The sequence below is a fragment of the Mobula birostris genome, chromosome 5, assembly GCF_030028105.1.
Source record: "Mobula birostris isolate sMobBir1 chromosome 5, sMobBir1.hap1, whole genome shotgun sequence".
NCBI lineage: Eukaryota > Metazoa > Chordata > Chondrichthyes > Myliobatiformes > Myliobatidae > Mobula > Mobula birostris.
Genome location: NC_092374.1, coordinates 79104066 through 79126841, shown reverse-complemented (window position 1 = coordinate 79126841; position 22776 = coordinate 79104066). Strand labels below are relative to the sequence as shown.

The 22776-nt window shown below is 44.0% G+C and overlaps 1 protein-coding gene across 2 annotated transcripts in view; it reads left to right on the top strand.

The window, feature by feature from the left end:
• The window catches only part of LOC140197785 (uncharacterized), a 72872-nt gene that overhangs the window by 7987 nt on the left and 42109 nt on the right, over window positions 1-22776 (top strand). The gene's annotated exons all lie outside the window — the stretch shown is intronic.

Here is a 22776-nt window from a genome sequence, read left to right as displayed (position 1 = left end):
TTGTTCTGTGTGAGATGGGATTCACTCAGTTATGCATCTTACAGACACACCAATCAGTTCACACTGGGGAGAGGACATCAGCGAGTTCACAATGGGGAGAGGCTGTTCGACTCCTGATTGTAGGAAGGGATTCATTCACTCAATCAGTCCACTTGAAGGCACACCAGCAAGTTTACACTGGGATAGGTTCTGAACATGGGAAGGGATTCACTCAGTCATCCACAATTATGGCACATTACTGAGTTCACACTGGGGAAAATGTTTACATAAGCTACGTGCTGGATATCTAATCATCACAGTTGGTGACTCCAGAGGCAAGTTCAAAAGTGACTTATCGTTGACTTCTGCAATTATTGCTGCTCCTCATCAGAATCAGGTTTATTATCACCGGCATGTCGTGAAATGTGTTAACTTAGCAGCTGTTCAATGCATACATAATATAGAAGAAAAAGAAAAAAAACAATAAATCAATTACAGTATATTTATATTGAATAGATTAAAAATTATGCAAGAAGAGAAATAATATACATTTAAAAGGTAAGTTAGTGTTCATGGATTCAATGTCCATTTAGGAATCGGATGGCAGAGGGGAAGAAGCTGTTCCTGAATTGCTGAGTGTGTGCCTTCAGGCTTCTATACCTCCTACATGATATTAACTGAGAAAAAGGCATGTCCTGGGTGCTGGGGGTCTTAATAATGGACTCTGCCATTCTGAGACATCGCTCCTTAAAGATGCCCTGGGTACTTTGTAGGCTAGTACCCAAGATGGAGCCAACTAAATTTACGACTGTCTACAGCTTCTGTCGGTCCTGTGCGGTAGCACCCCCCCCCCCCCAATCTCCATACCAGACAGTGTTGCAGACTGTCAGAATGTTCTCCACGATACATCTATAGAAGTTTTTGAGTGTTTTTGTTGGCATAGCAAATCTTTTCAAACTCCTTTTCTTTCTTTTTCAATCTTTTATATTGAGTTTCAAATTGATAACATAACAATGATAATGATACAGAGAGATCGGGATTACATTAATAACGGTTAACGTATACTGACACAGACTCCGAGTAACATATTTAATTTAAACCTCCCAATCTCTTAATAACTGAACATGAAAAAGATTCAAAAAAAGAGTTTTTACCCCCTACACTAAAAAAAACAAAACAAAACAAAGACTGGGCTGCCATATTTCATCGGTTATGATCATTATTTGTCATTAACTCCACTCCTCTGTACACAAACAAGAAGTTACTAAAAAGGATTCAGAAAAGGTCAGCTTACATCATATGAAAATGTTGAATAAATGGCCTCCAATTTTCTTCAAATTTAAGGATCAGTGGTACCTCACCTAATTTTTTTCCAAGTTTAAACATGTGATAGTTTGGGAAAACCATTGGAATGTAGTAGGGGGATTCGGATCTTTCCATTTAAATAAGATGGATCTTCTGGCTATTAATGTAACAAATGCAATCAAATAACAAGCTGAAGGGGATAAATGACTAAACTCTATCATTGGTAGTCCAAAAATTGCAGTAATAGGGTGAGGTTGTAAATCAATACGCAAAACTACTGAAATAATATCAAAAATGTCTTTCCAATATTTTTCCAAAAGAGGGTAAGACCAGAACATATGTGTCAAGGAACCTACCTCAGAATTACATCTGCCACAGACAGGATTTATATGACCATGAAAACGAGCTAACTTATCCTTAGATATATGGGCCCTATGAACCACCTTAAATTGTATCAAAGCGTGTCTAGCACACATTGAAGAAGTGTTAACTAGTCGCAGAATTTTCTCCCATTTCTCTGTGGGTAAAGATACCTGAAGTTCTCTTTCCCATTCATTCTTAATTTTATCAGACATACCTAAACGTACTTTCTGTAATTTCAGTTTGATGTGATATCGGAAAAGTAGGCAAAATAACCTTCAAAAAGTTTCTAATCTGTAAATATCTGAAAATATGTGATCTAGGCAGAGAGGGGAAGAGGAGAGTACCACCGATGTGGCAGAGAGGGCCTCAAGGTGGCTGTGGCTCAAAAGAGGGGAACCATGGAGTCATAAGTAGCTAGCCATCTGGACACAAGTTAGGGTCTGATCAGCCCCGGCTGGGTCACCTCGAGGAGGTTGTATGATGTTGAAAGACCCGAAACACCCGATGATTCCAGGAACATCACTGAAGATGTGTCCAGAAGCATCAATAGATGTACGTACACAGTTTATTAGACAACTGTTCAAAGGAGATGAGACAATTCTCCATGAATAAATCACGAAAACATATTATTTCCTTTGTTTTCCATAAAATAAAAGCTTGACCAGTTCTGGATGGTTGGAAGAAAAAATTGGATATAATAGGACTTGATAGGCTAAATTTATTCAATCCAAAAAATTTACGAAACTTAAACCATATTTGTATTGTATGTTTAATTATTGGATTAATCGTTTGTTTATTCAGTTTAGTAAGTACAAAGGAAAGCAAAGCCCCTAAAATAGAAGCCAATGAGAACCACTGTACAGACTCACACTTGAGGTTCACCCATCGTGGACATTGAATTTCATCCAAAGTTGTGTCCAGAACGTTAGATATTGAATATTAATTGCTCAGTAATAGAATCTAAAGTTGGGCAATGCCAAACCGCCATCCTTGTTTGATTTCTGTAAATATTTCTTACTTAATCTGGGATTTTTAATCTGCCATATATATGAAGAAATTTTAGAATCAATAATATCAAAAAAGGATTTAGAGATGAAGATTGGTACTGCCTGAAATAGATACAGAAATTTAGGTAAAGTAATCATCTTAATAGCATTGATTCGACCAATCAATGATAGGGACAATGGGGACCATTTAGTAAGCAGTTGTTTAACATGATCAATTAAGGGTAAAAAGTTAACTTTAAATAGATCCTTACGCTTCTTAGTAATTTTAACACCCAAATAAGTAAAATAATCAGTAACTAGTCTAAATGGTAATTGTCTATAGATTGGAACTTGCATATTTAATAGCAAAAGCTCACTCTTATTAAGATTCAATTTATAACCAGAGAAACTACTAAACTGAGCAATTAGTGGAGTAATATTACTGCAGGGATGGATTTCTCTGGATTAGAGATATATAGTAACAGGTCATCTGCATATAATGATACCTCATGTGTCTCATTCCCACGAATAATGCCAAATATATTGGGTGAATCACGAAGAGCGATTTCCAAGGGCTCCAAGGCAATATCAAATAGTAAAGGGCTTAAAGGACAGCCCTGTCTAGTACCTGGAAAAAGCCTAAAAAAGGGGATCTCTGATTATTAGTAAGTACAGAAGCCAAAGGTGTATGATATCCCGTTTACTTCAAACTCCTAGTGAAGTATACCCAGTGCTGTACCCTGGTCAGGAGAGCAGTTTCTTTGGGTTAAAATTAAATTTCTCAAGGATGTTAAATAAATATTCCCATTCAACTCTATCAAACGCCTTCTCGGCATCAAGCAGAATAACACATTCTGGAGTTTTAGATGAAGAAGTATATACAGTGTTCATCAACCTAACATTAAAATACGAATAACGATTTTTAATAAATCCTGTCTGGTCATCAGAGACAATTTGTGGCAATACATTTTACAATCTAATGGCTAACATTTTGGAAAATATTTTGGAGTCCACATTTAACAAGGATATAGGTCTATATGATGCACATGCAGTGGGGTCTTTATCTTTTTTAGGAATTAAAGATATTGATGCTTCATAAAAAGATTGTGGTAACTTACCTACAAATAAGGCACCCTTAAAAATTCTATATAACCAAGGAGAAAGTAGACTTGAAAAAGATTTTAAAAATTCTACTGTATACCCATCCAGGCCGGGTGCTTTACCAGAATTCATCAAGGAAGTTGCTTTCTTTATTTCTTCTTCCATAATGGGTGCACCTAATGTTAAACATTCATTAAGTGGTAATTTCGGAACATTCAATTTTCTTAAAAATTCATGCATTATGGTAGAATCGTCAGGAAATTCTGATTGGTATAAAGAGGTATAGAATTCTTGAAAAGGTTTATTAATTTTGTCATGGTCAACAGTCAAAGTACCATCCCGTTTACTTCAAACACCTAGTGAAGTATACCCAGTGCTGTACCCTGGTCAGGAGAGCAGTTTCTTCTACTGATGCTCACCTTTTATGGGACTGGAGTTTAGTATTCTAGATCTGTGAGAAATAAATTTTAAACTCTTTTAAACTACTTTAAACTCTGTCTCAGGTACCTACTGAATTTACAACACATCCAGTACACAGTAGGGAGTCAACTCAGCCCTCTGGTCCCTGTCAGTGTTTCTATTCCACAACAGTCCTTTTAAATCTATTCCTGCATTCACCCCTCGCTCTGCCTGTAGTGATGGGTTGCAAACAGTCACCACTCTGTGGGTGAAGAAGTATTCCCTTGAATTTCCTATGTGACTTTCTGCAGACTGAAGAAGACGAGCTGTCTGCAGTTACGTCTGACATGACTTTTGTTCCTCAAACATCCCAGCCAAGGATAAATGACATTGGAAGTTAACCTCCTTATTCCCTGTTCATGTCAAAGTTATGGGTCATTTTCACTGCTTCTGAAGGGCTGCCTGTCACAAGCTGGGTTGTTAAAATACATCACCGTCCAACAAAGTCTGAAAGCTGAAAGTGGACAACAAGTTGGATGTTCAATAGAACAGGTCAGAAACCAGGGATGGGTCAGCACAGGGTAGACATTGGGGCTCAGAGGCGGGCTGTGGCAACAAATGACAAATAGCAGCATCTGGCAGTTGATTGACAGAATAAAAAGGTTGATTTTTGTTTGTTGACGCACTGCCTGTTGACAATGAGCTTATTACTTGTGGGCACTTGCTGAATTCTCATAAAAGTGTTGACTGGATTGTTACCATTTGGCAGAAGGGAGGCAATGCTTGTAAACACTTTCACTGGCACTGTTCTTACCCAGAAATCTCTGAGCATCACAGTGTACTTTCAATGTGAATCAAGTGCACGGGTGCTGAGAGTCTGTTCGATCTGTCTGTTTAATTCTTATTTTCTTTACAGTTTAACTATTAATAATCTGCTTTCATTTTAAGTAGTGTTTATATGCAGAACTGTGTAATATAAAAGTGTAATTCTGGAGCTTTTTTTGTACTTCATTAAGTGACTAAGTGTTTTCTGATAGGTTGATTTTTACTGCAGTATTCACTAAGTACTTTCTAATTGGGTTATTGTTATCTATAGATTTGAGTGGAATTTTACTTCTCTTTGAGTATAAAAGTAGTTGTTTTATGCCAGGTGCCATATCTTTAATTTCTCTCTTCAAATAGTAGACATTGTCACTGCTCCTTCCCTGTTCTATCAACTTTTAATAAAACTATCCTGAAGGAACAAGTTTTATGCTTCATTACTGATTTCTAAAAAAGCCTTGATTTAAACACGGAAGTTGTGTTAATTGGTGTGGTTGGCAGGATTTAGAACTCGGAACAATCCCAGACAAATAGAGAATTTTTACTGTGCAACAAAAGGGGTAAGAACATTCTTTTATCTTCCAAATTGTCTGAGAAAGTAAGAACTAGTTTCTTCGGCATTCTGTCGGAATCGGGTTTAATATCATTGACATATGTTGTGAAATTTGTTAACTTTGCAGCAGTAGCACAATGCAATACTTGATAAATCTAGAAAAACACTGAATTACAGTCAATATATATATTTTAATAGTTAAGTAAGTAGTACAAAAGCAGAAATAAAAGAATAGTGAGGTAGTGTTCATGGGTTCAATGCCCATTGGGAAATCAGGTGGCAAAGGGGAAGAAGCTGTTCCTGAATAATTGAGTGTGTGCCTTCAGGCTTCTGTACCTCCTTCCTCATGGTAATAATGAGAAGAGGCAATGCCCTGGGTGGTGGGATCATTAATGAGAGATGCTTCCTTTTTGAGGCACCACTCTTTGAAGATGGCTTGGATACTACAGAGGCTAGTGTCCATGGTGGAGCTGTCTAATTTTACAACTCTCTGCAGCTTACTTTCTTCCTGTGCAGTAGCCCCCATGCCATAACAGACTGCAATGCAACCAGTTAGAATGCTCTCCACGGTATATCTAGAAATTTGTGAGTGTTTTAGTGACATACCAAATCTCCTCGGGCTCATAATGAAATACAATCACTGTTTTGTCTTCTTTATAGCCGCATCGATTGCCACAGGAGGTTGTGGGGCCAAGTGTCTGGGTACACTGGTATCTAAGGCAGAGGTTGATAGGATTCTTGATCAGTCAGGGCATGAAGGGTTACAAAGAGATCAGCTATAATGAAATGGCGGAGCAGACACCATGGGTCAAATGGCCTAATTCTGCTCCTATATGGTCTTATGGTTCCAGTTCTGGTTTTTACATCATAAAATGGAAACCGGGATTGAGGACTGTTGCATTGTTTACAAAAGCATCTGTAAAAAAAATGAAATGAATTCTGGTAGAGCCATGGGCAAACTGGTAAAACATTAATTAAAGACGCAAGCCAATAGAAAGTAAAGAAAATTCTACATGCTACTGGAGCATGGGAATTCATTAAATTCAGGTTGCAGAACAAGGTTAGAATTTGGACTGCAAACTTAAAATATTGAGGTCACAGTCAATAAAAAGTAGAAATGAATTAAGATCAAATCAAAACAAAGTTGTGAAACCTTCTGAAAACTCTTACCAATAAGACATTTAAGCTGGATAAAGTTAATGAAAAAGTCTGGACGAAGAATACCTAAAATGGTAAGTTTATGAAGAGGAAGACATGGAAAATGGCTCTACTGATTTAGAGATAAGACTGTGTTTGGTTTGATCAACTGTGAGCAAGTGAAAGCGTTAACGGGACGAGTAAAGTATTTGCTAATGGAAAGAAACGGCCAACTTGTGATAAACCACAAAAACAGCAAGATAGGACAGCAAAATGTAAAGAACAAAGGGTAATTCAATTTAAGACAAACACATAAAATGCTGGCAGAACCTGTGTTTGTGTGTGTAGCTTTGGATCTCCAGCACCTGCAGAACCTCTTATGTTTTTAATTCAATCGAAATGTGTTAATCTTAGAAACAATTTGAAAGCGCAGTTACCACTTCAAGGGGAAGGTCCTGCTAGTAATAATACTGCTAGCGCTCCGCCCGGGGAATTATCAAACAGTTTCACCATCTGAACTCCGAGGCATTCCAGCCTACATCAAAGAGTCTGCCAAGACAGCAACAACATATAAACTCTGAGGAATTACAGCAAAGACATGACATGGGCCCTACACTAGCCCCGAGCAGCTCAAATCAGAATGGCAGTGATGACACAATAAGATTGACAGCAATACTTACTTCCAATGGCTTTCTTTTGGATCGGGACAACAGAGCGGCGTGGGAGCTGAATTCTGAAGGAAGGCAATTTTTTTTAAAAAACTTCTTTGAATGCAAGAAGGACGAGACTGCGCAGGCGCGTGATGTAACAGGACAACGTGGAGAGTTTAAAAAGGAGACCACCCTATACAGCGAGCAGCGGAGTGAGTGGCAGCAGAGTGTAGGGCTTTGGCTTCAACGGGCTTCGGCGGTAAACGGGAAGAGGCAAGAACGAAGCACCAACTCTCTTTTCTCCCCCACTTGGCGAATAGGCCTGGACAGACAAGAACAGCAGGGCTCACACAGCTAACAGTACGAGCTAACGGTTTAAAAAGTTCATCTGTTTGGCGAGGTAAGTGGGTGAGTAGACTTATTTTTCCTGTTTCATTCCTGTAGAATTAGATAGCATGCCTGCAGGGTTAGTGCCTTGTTCAGGGTGTCAGATGTGGGAATCCTGGGAGACCTCCAGCCTCCCTGATGGCCACATCTGCGCCGGGTGCACCGAGATGCAACTCCTCAGAGACTGTGTTAGGGATCTGGAGCTGCAGCTCGATGACCTACTGCTTATCAGGGAAAGTGAAGAGGTGATAGACAGGAGCTACAGGGAAGTAGTCATCCCTAGGCAACAGGGGTCAGAAAATTGGGTGACTGCCAGGAGAGGGAAAGAAAATGCCCAGATAGTGGAGAGCACACCTGTGGCTGTCCCCCTCAGCAACAAATATCTTGTTCTAGATGCTGTTGAGGGGGATGACCTGACACGGGACACCCACGGTGACCGAGTTTCTGGCACTGTTGTGCAGGAGGGAAGGAGGGGGAAGAGGAATGCGGTAGTCATAGGGGATTCCATAGTCAGGGGAACGGACAGGAGATTCTGTGAGCCTGATAGAGATACTCGCATGGTGTGTTGCCTCCCAGGTGCCAGGGTACGGGATGTCTCGGATCGGGTCCAGAATATTCTGAAGGGGGACGGCGAACAGCCAGTTGTCTTGGTACATGTTGGTACCAATGACATAGATAGGACAAGGGAAGAGGTCCTGAAGAGAGTTTTCTGGGAGTTAGGAAGAAAGCTGAGAAGCAGGACCTCCAGGGTAGTAATCTCAGGATTGCTACCTGTGCCACGTGCTAGCGAGGGCAAGAATGGTAGGATCAGACAGATGAATGCGTGGCTGAGAGACTGGTGCAGGGGGCAGGGCTTCAGATTCTTGGATAATTGGGATCTCTTCTGGGGGAAGTACCACCTCTTCAAAATGGACAGGTTACACCAGAACCCGAAGGGGACCAATATCCTGGTGGGAAGGTTTAATAGAACTGTTAGGGAGAGTTTAAACTAATTTGGCAGGGGGATGGGAACCAGAATGATAGAGCGGAGGAAGGGGAAAACAGAAATAAATCTAAGATAGTGAGCAGTAAAGATGTCAGGAAAGCCAGGCAGGTGATGGGGCAAATTTGTAGCCATTGGGATGAGTTGCAGTGCAATAAAGTTGCAGTGAAATCAAAGCGAAAAGTACCAAATACTGGTTTTAAGGTGTTATACTTAAATGCACGCAGCATAAGGAATAAGGTGAATGATCTTGTTGTACAGCTACAGATTGGCAGGTATGATATTGTGGCCATCACTGAGACGCGGCTAAAGGATGCATGTCTCTGGGAGCTGAACATCCAAGGATACACGGTGTATTGGAAGGATAGGAAGGTAGGCAGAGGGAGAGGCGTGGCTTTATTGGTAAGAAATGATATTAAACCATTAGAAAGAAGTGATATAGGATCAGAAGGTGCAGAATCTTTATGGGTTGAGCGAAGGAATCGCAGGGGTAAAAGGACCCTGATGGCAGTTATTTATAGGCCTCCAAACAGCTGCAGTGATGTGGACTACTAATTACAACAGGAAATAGAAAAGGCTTGTCAGAAGGGCAGTGTTATGATAATTGTGGGGGATTTTAACATGCGAGTGGATTGGGAAAGTCAGGTCGGCACTGGATCTCAAGAGAGAGAATTTGTAGAATGTCTGAGAGATGGCTTTTTAGAACAGCTTGTTGTTGAGCCCACTAGGGCAGTGGTCCCCAACCACCGGGCCGTGGACCAGTACTGGGCCGCAAAGCATACGCTACCGGACCGCGAGGAAACGTTATGATTTGGCGATATGAATCAGCTGCACCTTTCCTTATTCCCTGTCACGGCCACTGTTGAGCCATTACGCATGTGAGGTCATTACCTGCGCGTCATCCATTTCAGCGCGGGAAGGAGATCAACTCCTCGAGCTTGCAAATGACGGCGGGCTGAAAAGCATATTTGATATCACATCTCTGCTGGCATTCTGGATCAAAGTCAAGGCTAAAAATCCTGAGATAGCCACGAAAGCACTGAAAACGTTGCTTCCATTTCCAACATATCTCTGCAATGAATACGACGAAAACTAAATTGCGGAATAGACTGGACATAAGGGACCCCGTTCGACTATCGCTGTCTCCCATCACCCCTCGATAGGACCGTCTTGTTGAGGGGAAACAAGCCCAGGGCTCCCACTGATTCAGCAAAATTGATGTGTTGCAATGATTTTATATGTTCATACGGGGAAAATATGTGCTGCGTGTTTAATATCCAAACGTTACTTAAAATGTTACGATGCTATTGACTTATAGGTGACTTATATAACCATATAGCAATTACAGCACGGAAATAGGCCATCTCTCCCCTTCTAGTCCGTGCCGAACACTACTCTCACCTAGTCCCACCGACCTGCACTCAGCCCATAACCCTGCATTTCTTTCCTGTCCTTATACCTATCCAATTTTTCTTTAAATGATAATATCGAACCTGCCTCTACCACTTCTACTATAAGTTCGTTCAACACTTACTTCAAGCTCCCCTGCCCTCCCCTGACAATTGACTTATCACTATATTCATGCAAGGAAAATATGCGCTGTGTGTTTAATATTAAATTCGTTAGATAAACCCTTTTAGAAAGGAAATTGAGTGCATTAGCCACTTACCACCGATATTCCGGTAGTGATTAACACACCCCAGCCCCCCTCCTCCGAAGAGAATCACCAAAAACGATTTGTGGGGGGGGGGGGGAGAATCGTACACGCATGCGCACTGGTGCCCGCTTATGGCTTCATGGTAATTGTAGACTTTCTCGGGGTAAACCCAGCGTATTTGCCTGCACTGCTACTGTTGTCCGTTGGCAACCCTACCACCTCCGCTCCCCCCGCAACCGGTCGGCCGGTCCGCAAGAATATTGTCAAAACGAAACCGGTCCGCAGTGCGATAAAGGTTGGGGACCCCTGCACTAGGGGATCGGCTGTACTGGATTGTGTAATGAATCGGAGGTGATTAGAGAGATTGAGGTGAAGGAACCCTTAGGAGGCAGTGATCATAACGTGATTGAGTTCACTGTGAAATTTAAAAAAGAGAAGCCGAAATCTGATGTGTCGGTATTTCAGTGGAGTAAAGGAAATTATCGTGGCATGAGAGAGGAACTGGCCAAAGTTGACTGGAAAGGGACACTGCCGGGAAGGACGGCAGAGCAGCAGTGGCTGGAGTTTATGCGAGAAGTGAGGAAGGTGCAAGAGAGGTATATTCCAAAAAAGAAACTTTCGAATGGAAAAAGGATGCAACCGTGGTTGACAAGAGAAGTCAAAGCCAAAGTTAAAGCAAAGGAGAGGGCATACAAGGAAGCAAAAATTAGTGGGAAGACAGAGGATTGGGAGGTTTTTAAAAGCTTACAAAAGGAGATTAAGAAGGTCATTAAGAGGGAAAAGTTTAACTATGAAAGGAAGCTAGCAAATAATATCAAAGAGGATACTAAAAGCTTTTCAAGTGTATAAAGAGTAAAAGACAGGTGAGAGTAGATATAGGACCGATAGAAAATGATTCTGGAGAAATTGTAATGGGAGATAAGGAGACGGCGGAGGAACTGAACGAGTACTTTGTATCAGTCTTCACTGAGGAAGACATCAGCAGTATACCGGGCACTCAAGGGTGGCAGGGAAGAGAAGTGTGCGCAGTCACAATTATGACAGAGAAAGTACTCAGGAAGCTGAATAGTCTAAAGGTAGATAAATCTACCAGACCAGATGGAATGCACTCTCGTGTTCTAAAGAAAGTAGCTGTGGAGATTGCAGAGGCATTAGCGATGATCTTTCAAAAGTCGATAGATTCTGGCATGGTTCCGGAGGACTGGAAGATTGCAAATGTCACTCCGCTATTTAAGAAGGGGGCAAGGAAGCAAAAAGGAAATTATAGACCTGTTAGCTTGACATCGGTGGTTGGGAAGTTGTTGGAGTCGATTGTTAAGGATGAGGTTACAGAGTACCTGGAGGCATATGACAAGATAGGCAGAACTCAGCATGGATTCCTTAAAGGAAAATCCTGCCTGACAAACCAATTACAATTTTTTGAGGAAATTGCAAGTAGGCTAGACAAGGGAGATGCAGCGGATGTTGTATATTTGGATTTTCAGAGGGTCTTTGCCAAGGTGCCACACATGAGGCTACTTAACAAGATAAGAGCCCATGGAATTACGGGAAAGTTACATACGTGGATAGAGCATTGGCTGATTGGCAGGAAACAGAGAGTGGGAACAAAGGAATCCTATTCTGGTTGGCTGCCGGTTACCAGTGGTGTTCTACAGGGGTCCGTGTTGGGGCCACTTCTTTTTACATTGTACATCAATGATTTGGATTATGGAATAGATGGCTTTGTGGCTAAGTTTGCTGACGATACGAAGGTAGGTGGAGGGGCCGGTAGTGCTGAGGAAACAGAGAGTCTGCAGAGAGACTTGGATAGATTGGAAGAATGGGCAAAGAAGTGGCAAATGAAATACAACATTGGAAAGTGTATGGTTATGCACTTTGGCAGAAGAAATAAACGGGCAGACTATTATTTAAACGGGGAGAGAATTCAAAGTTCGGAGATGCAACGGGACTTGGGAGTCCTCGTACAGGATATCCTTAAGGTTAACCTCCAGGTTGAGTCGGTGGTGAAGAAGGCGAATGCAATGTTCGCATTCATTTCTAGAGGAATAGAGTATAGGAGCAGGGATGTGATGTTGAGGCTCTATAAGGTGCTGGTCAGACCTCACTTGGAGTACTGTGGGCAGTTTTGGTCTCCTTATTTAAGAAAGGATGTGCTGACGTTGGAGAGGGTACAGAGAAGATTCACTAGAATGATTCTGGGAATGAGAGGGTTAACATATGAGGAATGTTTGTCCACTCTTGGACTGTATTCCTTGGAGCTTAGAAGAATGAGGGGAGACCTCATAGAAACATTTCGAATGTTGAAAGGCATGGGCAGAGTGGATGTGGCAAAGTTGTTTCCCATGATGGAGGAGTCTAGTAGGAGAGGGCATGACTTAAGGATTGAAGGGCGCCCATTCAGAACAGAGATGCGAAGAAATTTTTTTTAGCCAGAGCGTGGTGAATCTATGGAATTTGTTGCCACGGGCGGCAGTGGAGGCCAAGTCATTAGGTGTATTTAAGGCAGAGATTGATAGGTATCTGAGTAGCCAGGGCATCAAAGGTTATGGTGAGAAGGCGGGGGAGTGAAACTAAATGGGAGAATGCATCAGCTCATGATAAAATGGCGGAGCAGACTCGATGGGCCGAATGGCTGATTTCTGCTCCATTGTCTTATGGTCTTATGGTCTTAATATCACAGCTTTCTCCAATAAAGACCAAGAGTATGTATTCACATATGACTGAAGATGAAACCATTGTTAATCAATATATTGACAAGCTCATGGCAGATTATCAACTATTGCTCAACCACTCAACAACCTGCTGAAGATGATCCAGTGACTTTTAATGAAGAACAACAGAAAGAATTTTGAACTTTAAAGGTGACATTGTGTACTGCATCTGCATTAAGAAACCCTGATCAAAGATCTGATTCTATACAGTGATGACTCATCAACCATTGAAACAGGAATTCGAATGGTTGCTTCTGAACGGAAGTGCTGGCTTCAGGAAACATGGCTCCTCGTATCTCTGTGCAAAAGACAAAACTAAAAGCTTTGAAGCCTGTAAATTGGAAGAAGGATGATCAGCTGATACAGTATCTATACTGATTTTTGATATGGTTTTGAAGTTGTTCATGATTTTAGAATATAGAGACAAAGAGGGTTTCTAACTGCTGCAGGAACCCCAATCAAGAATGGCCAACTGGTACAAGATCTTATGGATGCGATACAACTTCTGAAAGAATTTGCTTTGTTAAAAATGTAAAAGCCATTCCAAAATGGTACTGGCGTAAGCTCTGGAAATGCATTCACAGATAAAATTGCAAAAGAGGTAGCATGGGAAGAAATAAAGGAAATAAAAGATGTACCAGCAATATATATAGTGAATCTGGCAACTGGAATTATGGAAACAAAGTTGAACTCTGTATCATAGATAAACAAACAAGATTATCTGGCACAACATACACTCCATAGGACAGAATGGAGTGCAAAAGGTGGTCGACAGATTCTCCCAATGGTGGGGGAAATCCAAAGTTCAGGGCATAAATGGAGCCTCTGAGTGAAGAATAGTCCCCTCGTGATCCCTTTAACCTTTTCACAGTTTCCAAAGATGTACCAGTTGGGAGGTTAATTGGTCATTGTAAATTGTCCCATGACAAGGCTAGGGATAAATCATAGGTTGTTTATTCCTCTCCATAGGTGCTGTCTGAAGTGCTGAATTCCTCTGACATTTTGCATGGTTACTCAGTATGGCCGTGTATTTGTGGAGCCATGGGAGATACACAATGGCTCAGGCAGCATCTGTGGAGGGAAGTCCAGATCCTGATGAAGAATCACCACCCTAAATATCAACAGCCTATTTCTCTTTATACATGATCTACTTAGTTCCTCCGGTATGTTGTTTCAATTTCCAACAACTGTGGTCTCTTGTGTCAAAATTGTCTTTGTGTTCACAGAAAACCCATCAAATACAACAGACCAAGAATCTGGCGAGAATGAAATGCTAAAGAAATTAATGATGAGTCAAAACACGACACCAGAGAAAGTGAGAGATTTGAAAGTGGGAGGGGGAGGGGGAGATCCAAAATGACAGGAGAAGACAGGAGGAGGAGGGATGGAGCCAAGAGTTGGACAGGTGATTGGCAAAAGGGATATGTGAGGATCATGGGACAGGAGGCCCAGGGAGAAGGAAAAAGGGGAGGGGGCAAAAAAACCCAGAGGATGGGCAAGGGGTATAGTCAGAGGGACAGAGGGAGAAAAAGGAGAGAGAGAGAAAAAGAATGTGTGTACATAAATAACGGATGGGGTACGAGGGGGAGGTGGGGCATTAGCGGAAGTTAAAGAAGTCGATGTTCATGCCATCAGGTTGGAGGCTACCCAGACGGAATATAAGGTGTTGTTCCTCCAACCTGAGTGTGGCTTCATCTTTACAGTAGAGGAGGCCGTGGACAGACATATCAGAATGGGAATGGGATGTGGAATTAAAATGTGTGGCCACTAGGAGATTCTGCTTTCTCTGGCGGACAGAGCGTAGATGTTCAGTAAAACGATCTCCCAGTTTGCATCAGGTCTCGCCAATATATAGAAGGCCACATCAGGAGCACCGGACGCAGTATATCACCCCAGCGGACTCACAGGTGAAGTGTTGCCTCACCTGGAAGGACTGTCTGGGGCCCTGAATGGTGGTAAGAGAGGAAGTGTAAGGGCACGTGTAGCACTTGTTCCGCTTACAAGGATAAGTGCCAGGAGGGAGATCAGTGGGGAGGGAAGGGGGGGATGAATGAACAAGGGAAACGCGTAGGGAGCGATCCCTGCGGAAAGCGGGGGGTGGGGTGGGGAAGATATGCTTAGTGGTGGGATCCCTTTGGAGGTGGCAGAAGTTACGGAGGATAATATGTTGGACCCGGAGGCTGGTGGAGTGGTAGGTGAGGATCAGGGGATCCCTATTCCTAGTGGGGTGACGGGAGGATGGAGTGAGAGCAGATGTGCGTGAAATGGGGGAGATGCGTTTGAGAGCAGAGCTGATGCTGGAGGAAGGGAAGCCCTTTCTTTAAAAAAGGAGGACATCTCCCTCGTCCTGGAATGAAAAGCCTCATCCTGAGAGCAGATGCGGCGGAGATGGAGGAATTGTGAGAAGGGGATGGCATTTTTGCAAGAGACAGGGTGAGAAGAGGAATAGTCCAGATAGCTGTGAGAGTCAGTAGGACGACGGAGATGTCCTCCTTTTTTAAAGAAAGGGGCTTCCCTTCCTCCACCATCAGCTCTGCTCTCAAACGCATCTCCCCTATTTCACGCACATCTGCTCCCACTCTGTCCTCCTGTCACCCCACTAGGAATAGGGTTCCCCTGGTCCTCACCTACCACCCCACCAGCCTCTGGGTCCAACATATTATTCTCCGTAACTTCCGCCACCTCCAACAGGATCCCACCACTAAGCACATCTCTCCCCCACCCCCGCTTTCCGCAGGGATTGCTCCCTATGCGACTCCCTTGCTCATTGGTTTCCCCCATCCCTCCCCACTGACCTCTCTCCTGGCACTTATCCTTGTAAGTGGAACAAGTGCTACACATGCCCTTATACTTCCTCCCTTACCACCATTCAGGGCCCCAGACAGTCCTTCCAGGTGAGGCGATACTTCACCTATGAGTCAGCTGAGGTCATATACTGCGTCCGGTGCTCCTGATGTGGCCTTCTATAGGTGAGACCTGACGCAGACTGGGAGATCATTTTACTGAACACCTACACTTTGTCCGCCAGAGAAAGCAGGATCTCCCAGTGGCCACACATTTTAATTCCACATCCCATTCCCATTCTGACATGTCTATCCACGGCCTCTACTGTAAAGATGAAGCCACTCTCAGGTTGGAGGAACAGCACTTATATTCCATCTGGGTAGCCTCCAACCTGATGGCATGAACATTGACTTCTCTAACTTCCGCTAATGCCCCACCTCCCCCTCGTACCCCATCCGTTATTTATTTATATACGCACACTCTTTCTCTCTCTCTCCTTTTTCTCCCCCTGTCCCTCTGACTATACCTCTTGCCCATCCTCTGGGTTTTTCCCCCCTCCCCCTTTCCCTTCTCCCTGGGCCTCCTGTCCTATGATCCTCTCATATCCCTTTTGCCAATCACCTGTCCAGCTCTTGACTCCATCCCTCCCCCTCCTGTCTTCTCCTATCATTTTGGATCTCCCCTCCCCCTCCCACTTTCAAATCTCTCACTAGCTCTTCCTTCAGTTAGTCCTGACGAAGGGTCTCGGCCCGAAACATCGACTGTACCTCTTCCTAGAGATGCTGCCTGGCCTGCTGTGTTCACCAGCAACCTTGATGTGTGTTGCTTGAATTTCCAGCATCTGCAGAATTCCTGGTGTTTACCAGAGAAAGTGAAGGGTCTGAAAGCTGGTCACTCCTCAAGAAGCACTGAAATACAATTTTGATTTTGAAAGAGGTGGCTGCCGAGATTATCAACTTCCAAGAGAATTGTAGTTCGGCAGGGATTCCCATAGCGATGAGTGAGTGTCTCTGTGTGTTCAGCAGTGATTCCCATACTGATGAGTGTTTGTGTGTGTCTGTCTTCAACAGATCCAAATACCAGTGAGTGAGTGTGTGTGTGTGAGCGCGCGCAAGTGCGTAATCTGCATTGACTCCCATACCGGTAAGTGAGTGCGATTGTGTGTGGGTGTGTATAATCTGCATTGGTTCCCATACTGGTGGAGTGAATGTGATTGTGTGTGTGTGCGTGTGTGTAATCTGCATTGATTCCCATACTGCTGAGTGAGTGTGAGTGTGTGTGTGTGAGTAATCTGCATTGATTCCCATACTGAGGGAGTGAGTGTGAGTTTGTGTGTGAGTAATCTGCATTGATTCCCATACCAAGTGAGTGTCAACATTCTCCAGGGACGCTTTGCTGAATTTACCTTCCTGCTAGTCAGCAACAGCCAGTGAAGTGGCAAGAGCAGCCATCATTGCGAAGAGGAACATCTTCCTGTTCAGAGCCGATCTGCACGGAAGGAAATTACTTTATGGAATCTTGGCAGTCATGTATCCCAAATCCTGTGTTCACGCATACACAGTACTGGAATTCTGCACTGGCCTCCACACTGTCTCGGAGTCCTGTATTCCCCGAAACACAGTCCCGGTGACATGCATTCCCCTGACACACAGTCCCGATGCCCTTTATACTCCTGTCACACAATCCCAGTTCCTTTGTTCCCCTGACACACTGTCCCAGTGCCCTGCGTAACCCTGAGACACAGTCCCAGACCCTCTGTTCCCCTGACACACAGTTCCAATGCCCTACATTCCCCTTAGACACAGTCCTGAAGACTTTCATTCCCCATTTACACAGTCCTGGTATCCTCCACTTCCCTGATAACACAGTTCCAGTACCCTGTATTCTTCTGACACACAATCCTGATACCCTGAATACCCCTGGCACATAGATCCAGTGCTCTGTATTCCCCTGACGCACAGTCCCAGTGCCCTGCATTCCCCTTTCACATAAACCTGGTGTCTTTCATTTCCCTGACAGACCCGGTGCCCCTATTCCCCTGACACACAGTCCCGGACCGTCTGTTCCTCTGACACACAGTCCCAGAGCCTCTGTTCCCCTGACACACAGTCCCGATGCCTCTGTTCCCCTGACACCCTGTCCTGGTGCCTGTATTCCCCTGACACAGAGTCCCAATACCTTGTAATCCCCTGACACAAATTCGCACTGCTTATATTCCTCTGACACACAGTCCCAGTGCCCTGAATTCCCCTTCCACACAGTCCCGGTGCCTTGCATTTCCCTGCAACACTGTTACAGTGCCTCTGTTCCACTGGTACACAGTCCCAGTACCCTGCATATCCCTTTCAAACAACCATACTGTCTTGCATTTCCCCAACACACAATCCAAGTGCTTCTATTCCCCAACATACAGTACGTTTGCTCTGTTGCCCAAACACACAATCCCGATGCCCTGCGATCCCCAGACACATAGTCTTAGTGCCTCTGTTCCCCTGACGCGCGAACCCAGTGTCTCTGTTCCCTTGACATGCCGACCCAGTGCCTCTGTTCCACTGACCTCGAGTGCCAGTGCCTACATTCTCATTTCTCACAGTCCTGTTGTCTTTCATTTCCCTGACACACAGACCTGATGCCCTCTATTCCCCTGACACACAGTCCCTGTGCCTCTATTCCCCTGACACACCGTCCCAGGCCCTGCGCTTCCCTGAGACTCAGTCCCAATGCCCTGCATTTCTTTCACACACAGTCCCAGTGCCTCTATTCCCCTGACACACATTCACAGTCTCTCTATTCCCCTGACGCACAGTCCCGGTCCCTCTGTTCTCCTGACACACAGGTTCTGTGCCTCTATTTCCTAGTCACACAGAGTTGCAGTGCCTCTGTTCCCCTAACACACAGTCCTGGTACCTCTTTCCCCTGACATACAGTTCCAGTGCCTTATTCCGACAACACACAGTCCCGGTGCCTCTATTCCCCTGATACACAGTCCGTTCCCGCTGTTGCGCACAATCCTGGAACCCTGCGGTCCCCAGACAAATTGTCCTGGTACCTCTGTTCCCATGACACACAGTCCTGGTGCCTCTGTTCCACTGACCCTGAGTGCCAGTGCCCTGCATTCCCATTTCACACAGTCCTGGTGTTTTTCATTTCCCTGACAGAAAGTCACTGACACAAGTCCTGATGCCCTGCATTCCCCTGATGCACTGTCCCAGTGCTTCCATACCCCTGACACACTATCCTGATGCCCTGTATTCCCCTTATACACAGTCTCAGAGCCTCTATTCACGTGAAACACAGTCCCGGTCCCTCTATTTTTCTGACTCTCAGTCCCAGCGTCTCTGTTCCCCTGACACACAGTCGCAGTCTCTTTTCCGCTGAATCCCTGTCCCAGTACCCTGTATTCCCAAGATACACAGTCCTGGTGCCTCTATTCCCCTGACATGCAGTCCTGATGCCTTGCATTTCCCTTGCACACAGTCCTAGTGTCCTGCATTTTCCTTATCCACAGTCCCTATGTCCTGCATTCCTCTGTCATATGGTCCCAATGCCCTACATTTCTTTCCTATGATACTTCTTGCATTGAAATATAGACAACTCAGGACACTAGTCACACCATGCTCAATCTTTTGATTCCTAACTTTGAGGTTTTACCAACATCTGCCTTCAGTCTGCAACAGTCTGAAATCTCTCTGCAAATTTGTTCCTCTAAATCCCTCGGACTGCTGGGTGATCCGTAATATAGCCTCATGGTCATTCTTTCTTATTTCTCAGTTCCACCCATAATGCCTCACTGGTTGAGTTCCCCAGGCTGTCCTGACTGTACACTGCCATGACAGTTTCCCTGACTACTAACGCCATCCCTCTCACTCTTAACAGAACTCTGGGACATTGAGCTGCCAGTCCTGCCCCCCCTGCAACCAAGTCTCACTAATGGCTACAATGTCATAATTCCAGGTGCCAATCCTTGCCTGAGCTCATTACTTTTCCTACGATACTTCTTACACCGCTCAGGGTATTAGTCACACCATGCTCAACCTTTTCATTCCTGGCTTTGCCTGAGGTGTTAACAACATCTGTCTCCACAACCTCTCCACTAACTGTTCTGACACTCTGGTTCCCATCGCCCTACAACGCTAGTTTAAACCCCACTGTGCAGCATTAGCAAACCTTCCCACTAGGAGATTAGTCCCCCTCCAGTTCAAGTGCAAATTGCCTCTTCTGTATAGGTCCCACCTTCCCCGAAAGAGAGCCCAATGATCCAAAAACCTTATGCCCTTCCTCCTACACCAACTACTTAGCCATGTATTAAACTGTATAATCTTCCTAGTTCCCACCTCACTAGTACATCGTATGGGTTATCAATTCTGAGATCACAGCTCTGGAGGTCCTGCCCTTTAACTTAGCACCTAACTCACTGAACTCCCTATGCAGAACCTCGTCACTCGTCCTATCCATGCCATTGGTACCTACATGGACCATGACCTCTGGCTGTTCATCCTCCCACTTAAGAGTGCTGAGTACTTAATCCAAGATATCTGAGATCCTGGCATCCGGGAGGCAACATACCATATCGAAATTTTGTTCTCATCCACAGAACCTCCTGTCCATTCCCCTAACTAATGAATCCCCTATCACCAAGCGTGCCTCTTTTCCCCCCTTCCCTTCTGAGTCACAGAGCCAGACTCAGTGCCAGAGACCCGGCCACTGTGACATTCCTCTGTTCTAATTCTGCTCTAGCTTCTTCTACAAGTTTGTAGATGATACCACTCTAGTGAATTGGATCTCAGGTAAAGAAGAGATAGAGTACAAGAATGAGATAGACAGCTCACTGGCATAGTGTTAGCCACTTGTTGAGAACCCTGGGGTGTACGTCATCTGGTCCAGATGACTTCCCTACCTTCAGACCTTTCAGTTTCCCAAGAACCTTCTCTCTAGTAATGGTAACTTCATACACTTCGTGACCCCTGACACCTGAAACTTCCATGATACTGCTAGTGTATTCTACAGTGAAGACTGATGCAAATACTTTTTCAGTTCATCCGCCATTTCCACGTCCCCATTACTATCTCTCCAGCATTGTTTTCCAATGGTCTGCTATCTACTCTCACCTCTTTTACACTTTATGTATCTGAAGAAACTTTTGGTGTGTCCTCTTTAATATGGTTGACTAGCTTACTTTTGTATTTCATCTTTACCTTCTTAATGACCTTTTAAGTTGCCTTCTGTTTATATATGAAAGCTTCCCACTCCTCTAACTTCCCACTTAAATTTTTGCTCCATTATATGCTCTCTCTTTGGTTTTTATGTTAGCTTTGACTTCTCTTGTTAGCCACAGTTGTGTCATCTTGCTTTCAGGATTATTCCCCTTTGGGATTATATATCCTATGCCTTCCAAATTGCTTCCAGAAATTCCAGCCATTGCTGCTCTGCTACCATCCCTGCCAGTGTTCTTTTCCAATCAATTCTGGCCAAGTCCGCTTTCATGCCTCTGTAATTGCCTTTACAATATAATACTGACACATCTGACTTTGGCTTCTCCTTTTCAAATTTCGGGGTGAAATTGATCATATTATGATCACTGTCCCCTAAGTGTTCTTTTACCTTAAGGTCTCTAATCAGTTCTGGTTCATTGCACAACACCCAGTCCAGAATAACCATGAGCTGCTCCAAAAAGCCATCTCGTAGGTATTCTAGAAATTACTCCACTTGGAATCCAGCACCAACCTGATTTTCCCAAGCTACCTGCATATTGAAATCCCCCGAGTCTGTTGTAACATTGCCCTTTTGGAATGCATTTCCTATCTCCTGCTGTATATAAATCTAATCAGGGTCTTTTTACCCTTGCAGTTCCTTAGCTCTGTCCACAATGATTCAACACCTTTCACCCTGTCACCACTTTCTAATGATTTGAATTAATTTTTTACCAACAGAGCAACACCACCCCTTCTGCCTTTCTGCCCATCCTTTCAATACAATGTACGTCCTTGGACATTAAGCTCCCTGCTGTAATCTTTTTTTCAGCCATGATTCAACATCATACATGCCAATCTGAAAGTTTGCTACAAGTTCACCTACCTTATTCCATGTACTGCGTACTTTCAAAGATAACACCTACAGTCCTGCATTCACCCTTTGCAATTTTGTCCACATTTAATGTTACAACTCATCCTGTTGACTTCAATATTGTTCTAACATCAGCTTCTCCTCGCTAGGGGTCTCACTACACATTGCCTCTTTTTGTCAACCAACTACCTCATCTTCAGCACTTTCACTCTGGTTCCCATTGCCCTGCAAAATTAGTTTAAACCCACCCAAACAATTCTAGCCAACCTACCCACAAGGATATTGGACCCCCTTGGATTCAAGTGTAACTTGTTCCCTTTGTACAGGTCATACCTTCCCCAGAAGAGATCCCAATGATTCATAAATCTGAACCTCTGCCCCCTGCACCAACTCCTCAGCCACACATTCAACCTACCAAATCATCCTATTCTTACCCTCACTGGCACGTGGCACAGGCAGCAATCCAGAGATTACTACCCTGGAGGTCCTGTTTCTCAGCTTTCTGCCTAGCTGCCTAAAATCTCTAATCAGGACCTCCTCACTTTATCTATCTATATCATTGATGCCAATTTGCTCCAAGATTTCCAGCTGCTCACCCTTACCCTTGAGAATGCCATGGACATGATCCAAGACATCCCTGATCTTGGCAAGAGGGAGGTAACATACCAATTGGTGTCTCTATATGCCCACAGAACCTCTTCTTTGTTCCTCTGACTGAGGAATCTCCTTATCAACACTGCAGTCCTCTTCACCTCTCTGCCCATCTGAGCCACAGCACTAGAATCAGTGCCAGAAACATGGTCACTGTGTCTCCACCCTGGTAGGTCATTCCCTCAATAATATTTAAAGTTGTATTCTTGTTATTGAGGGGAATGGCCACAGATGTACTCTGCACTG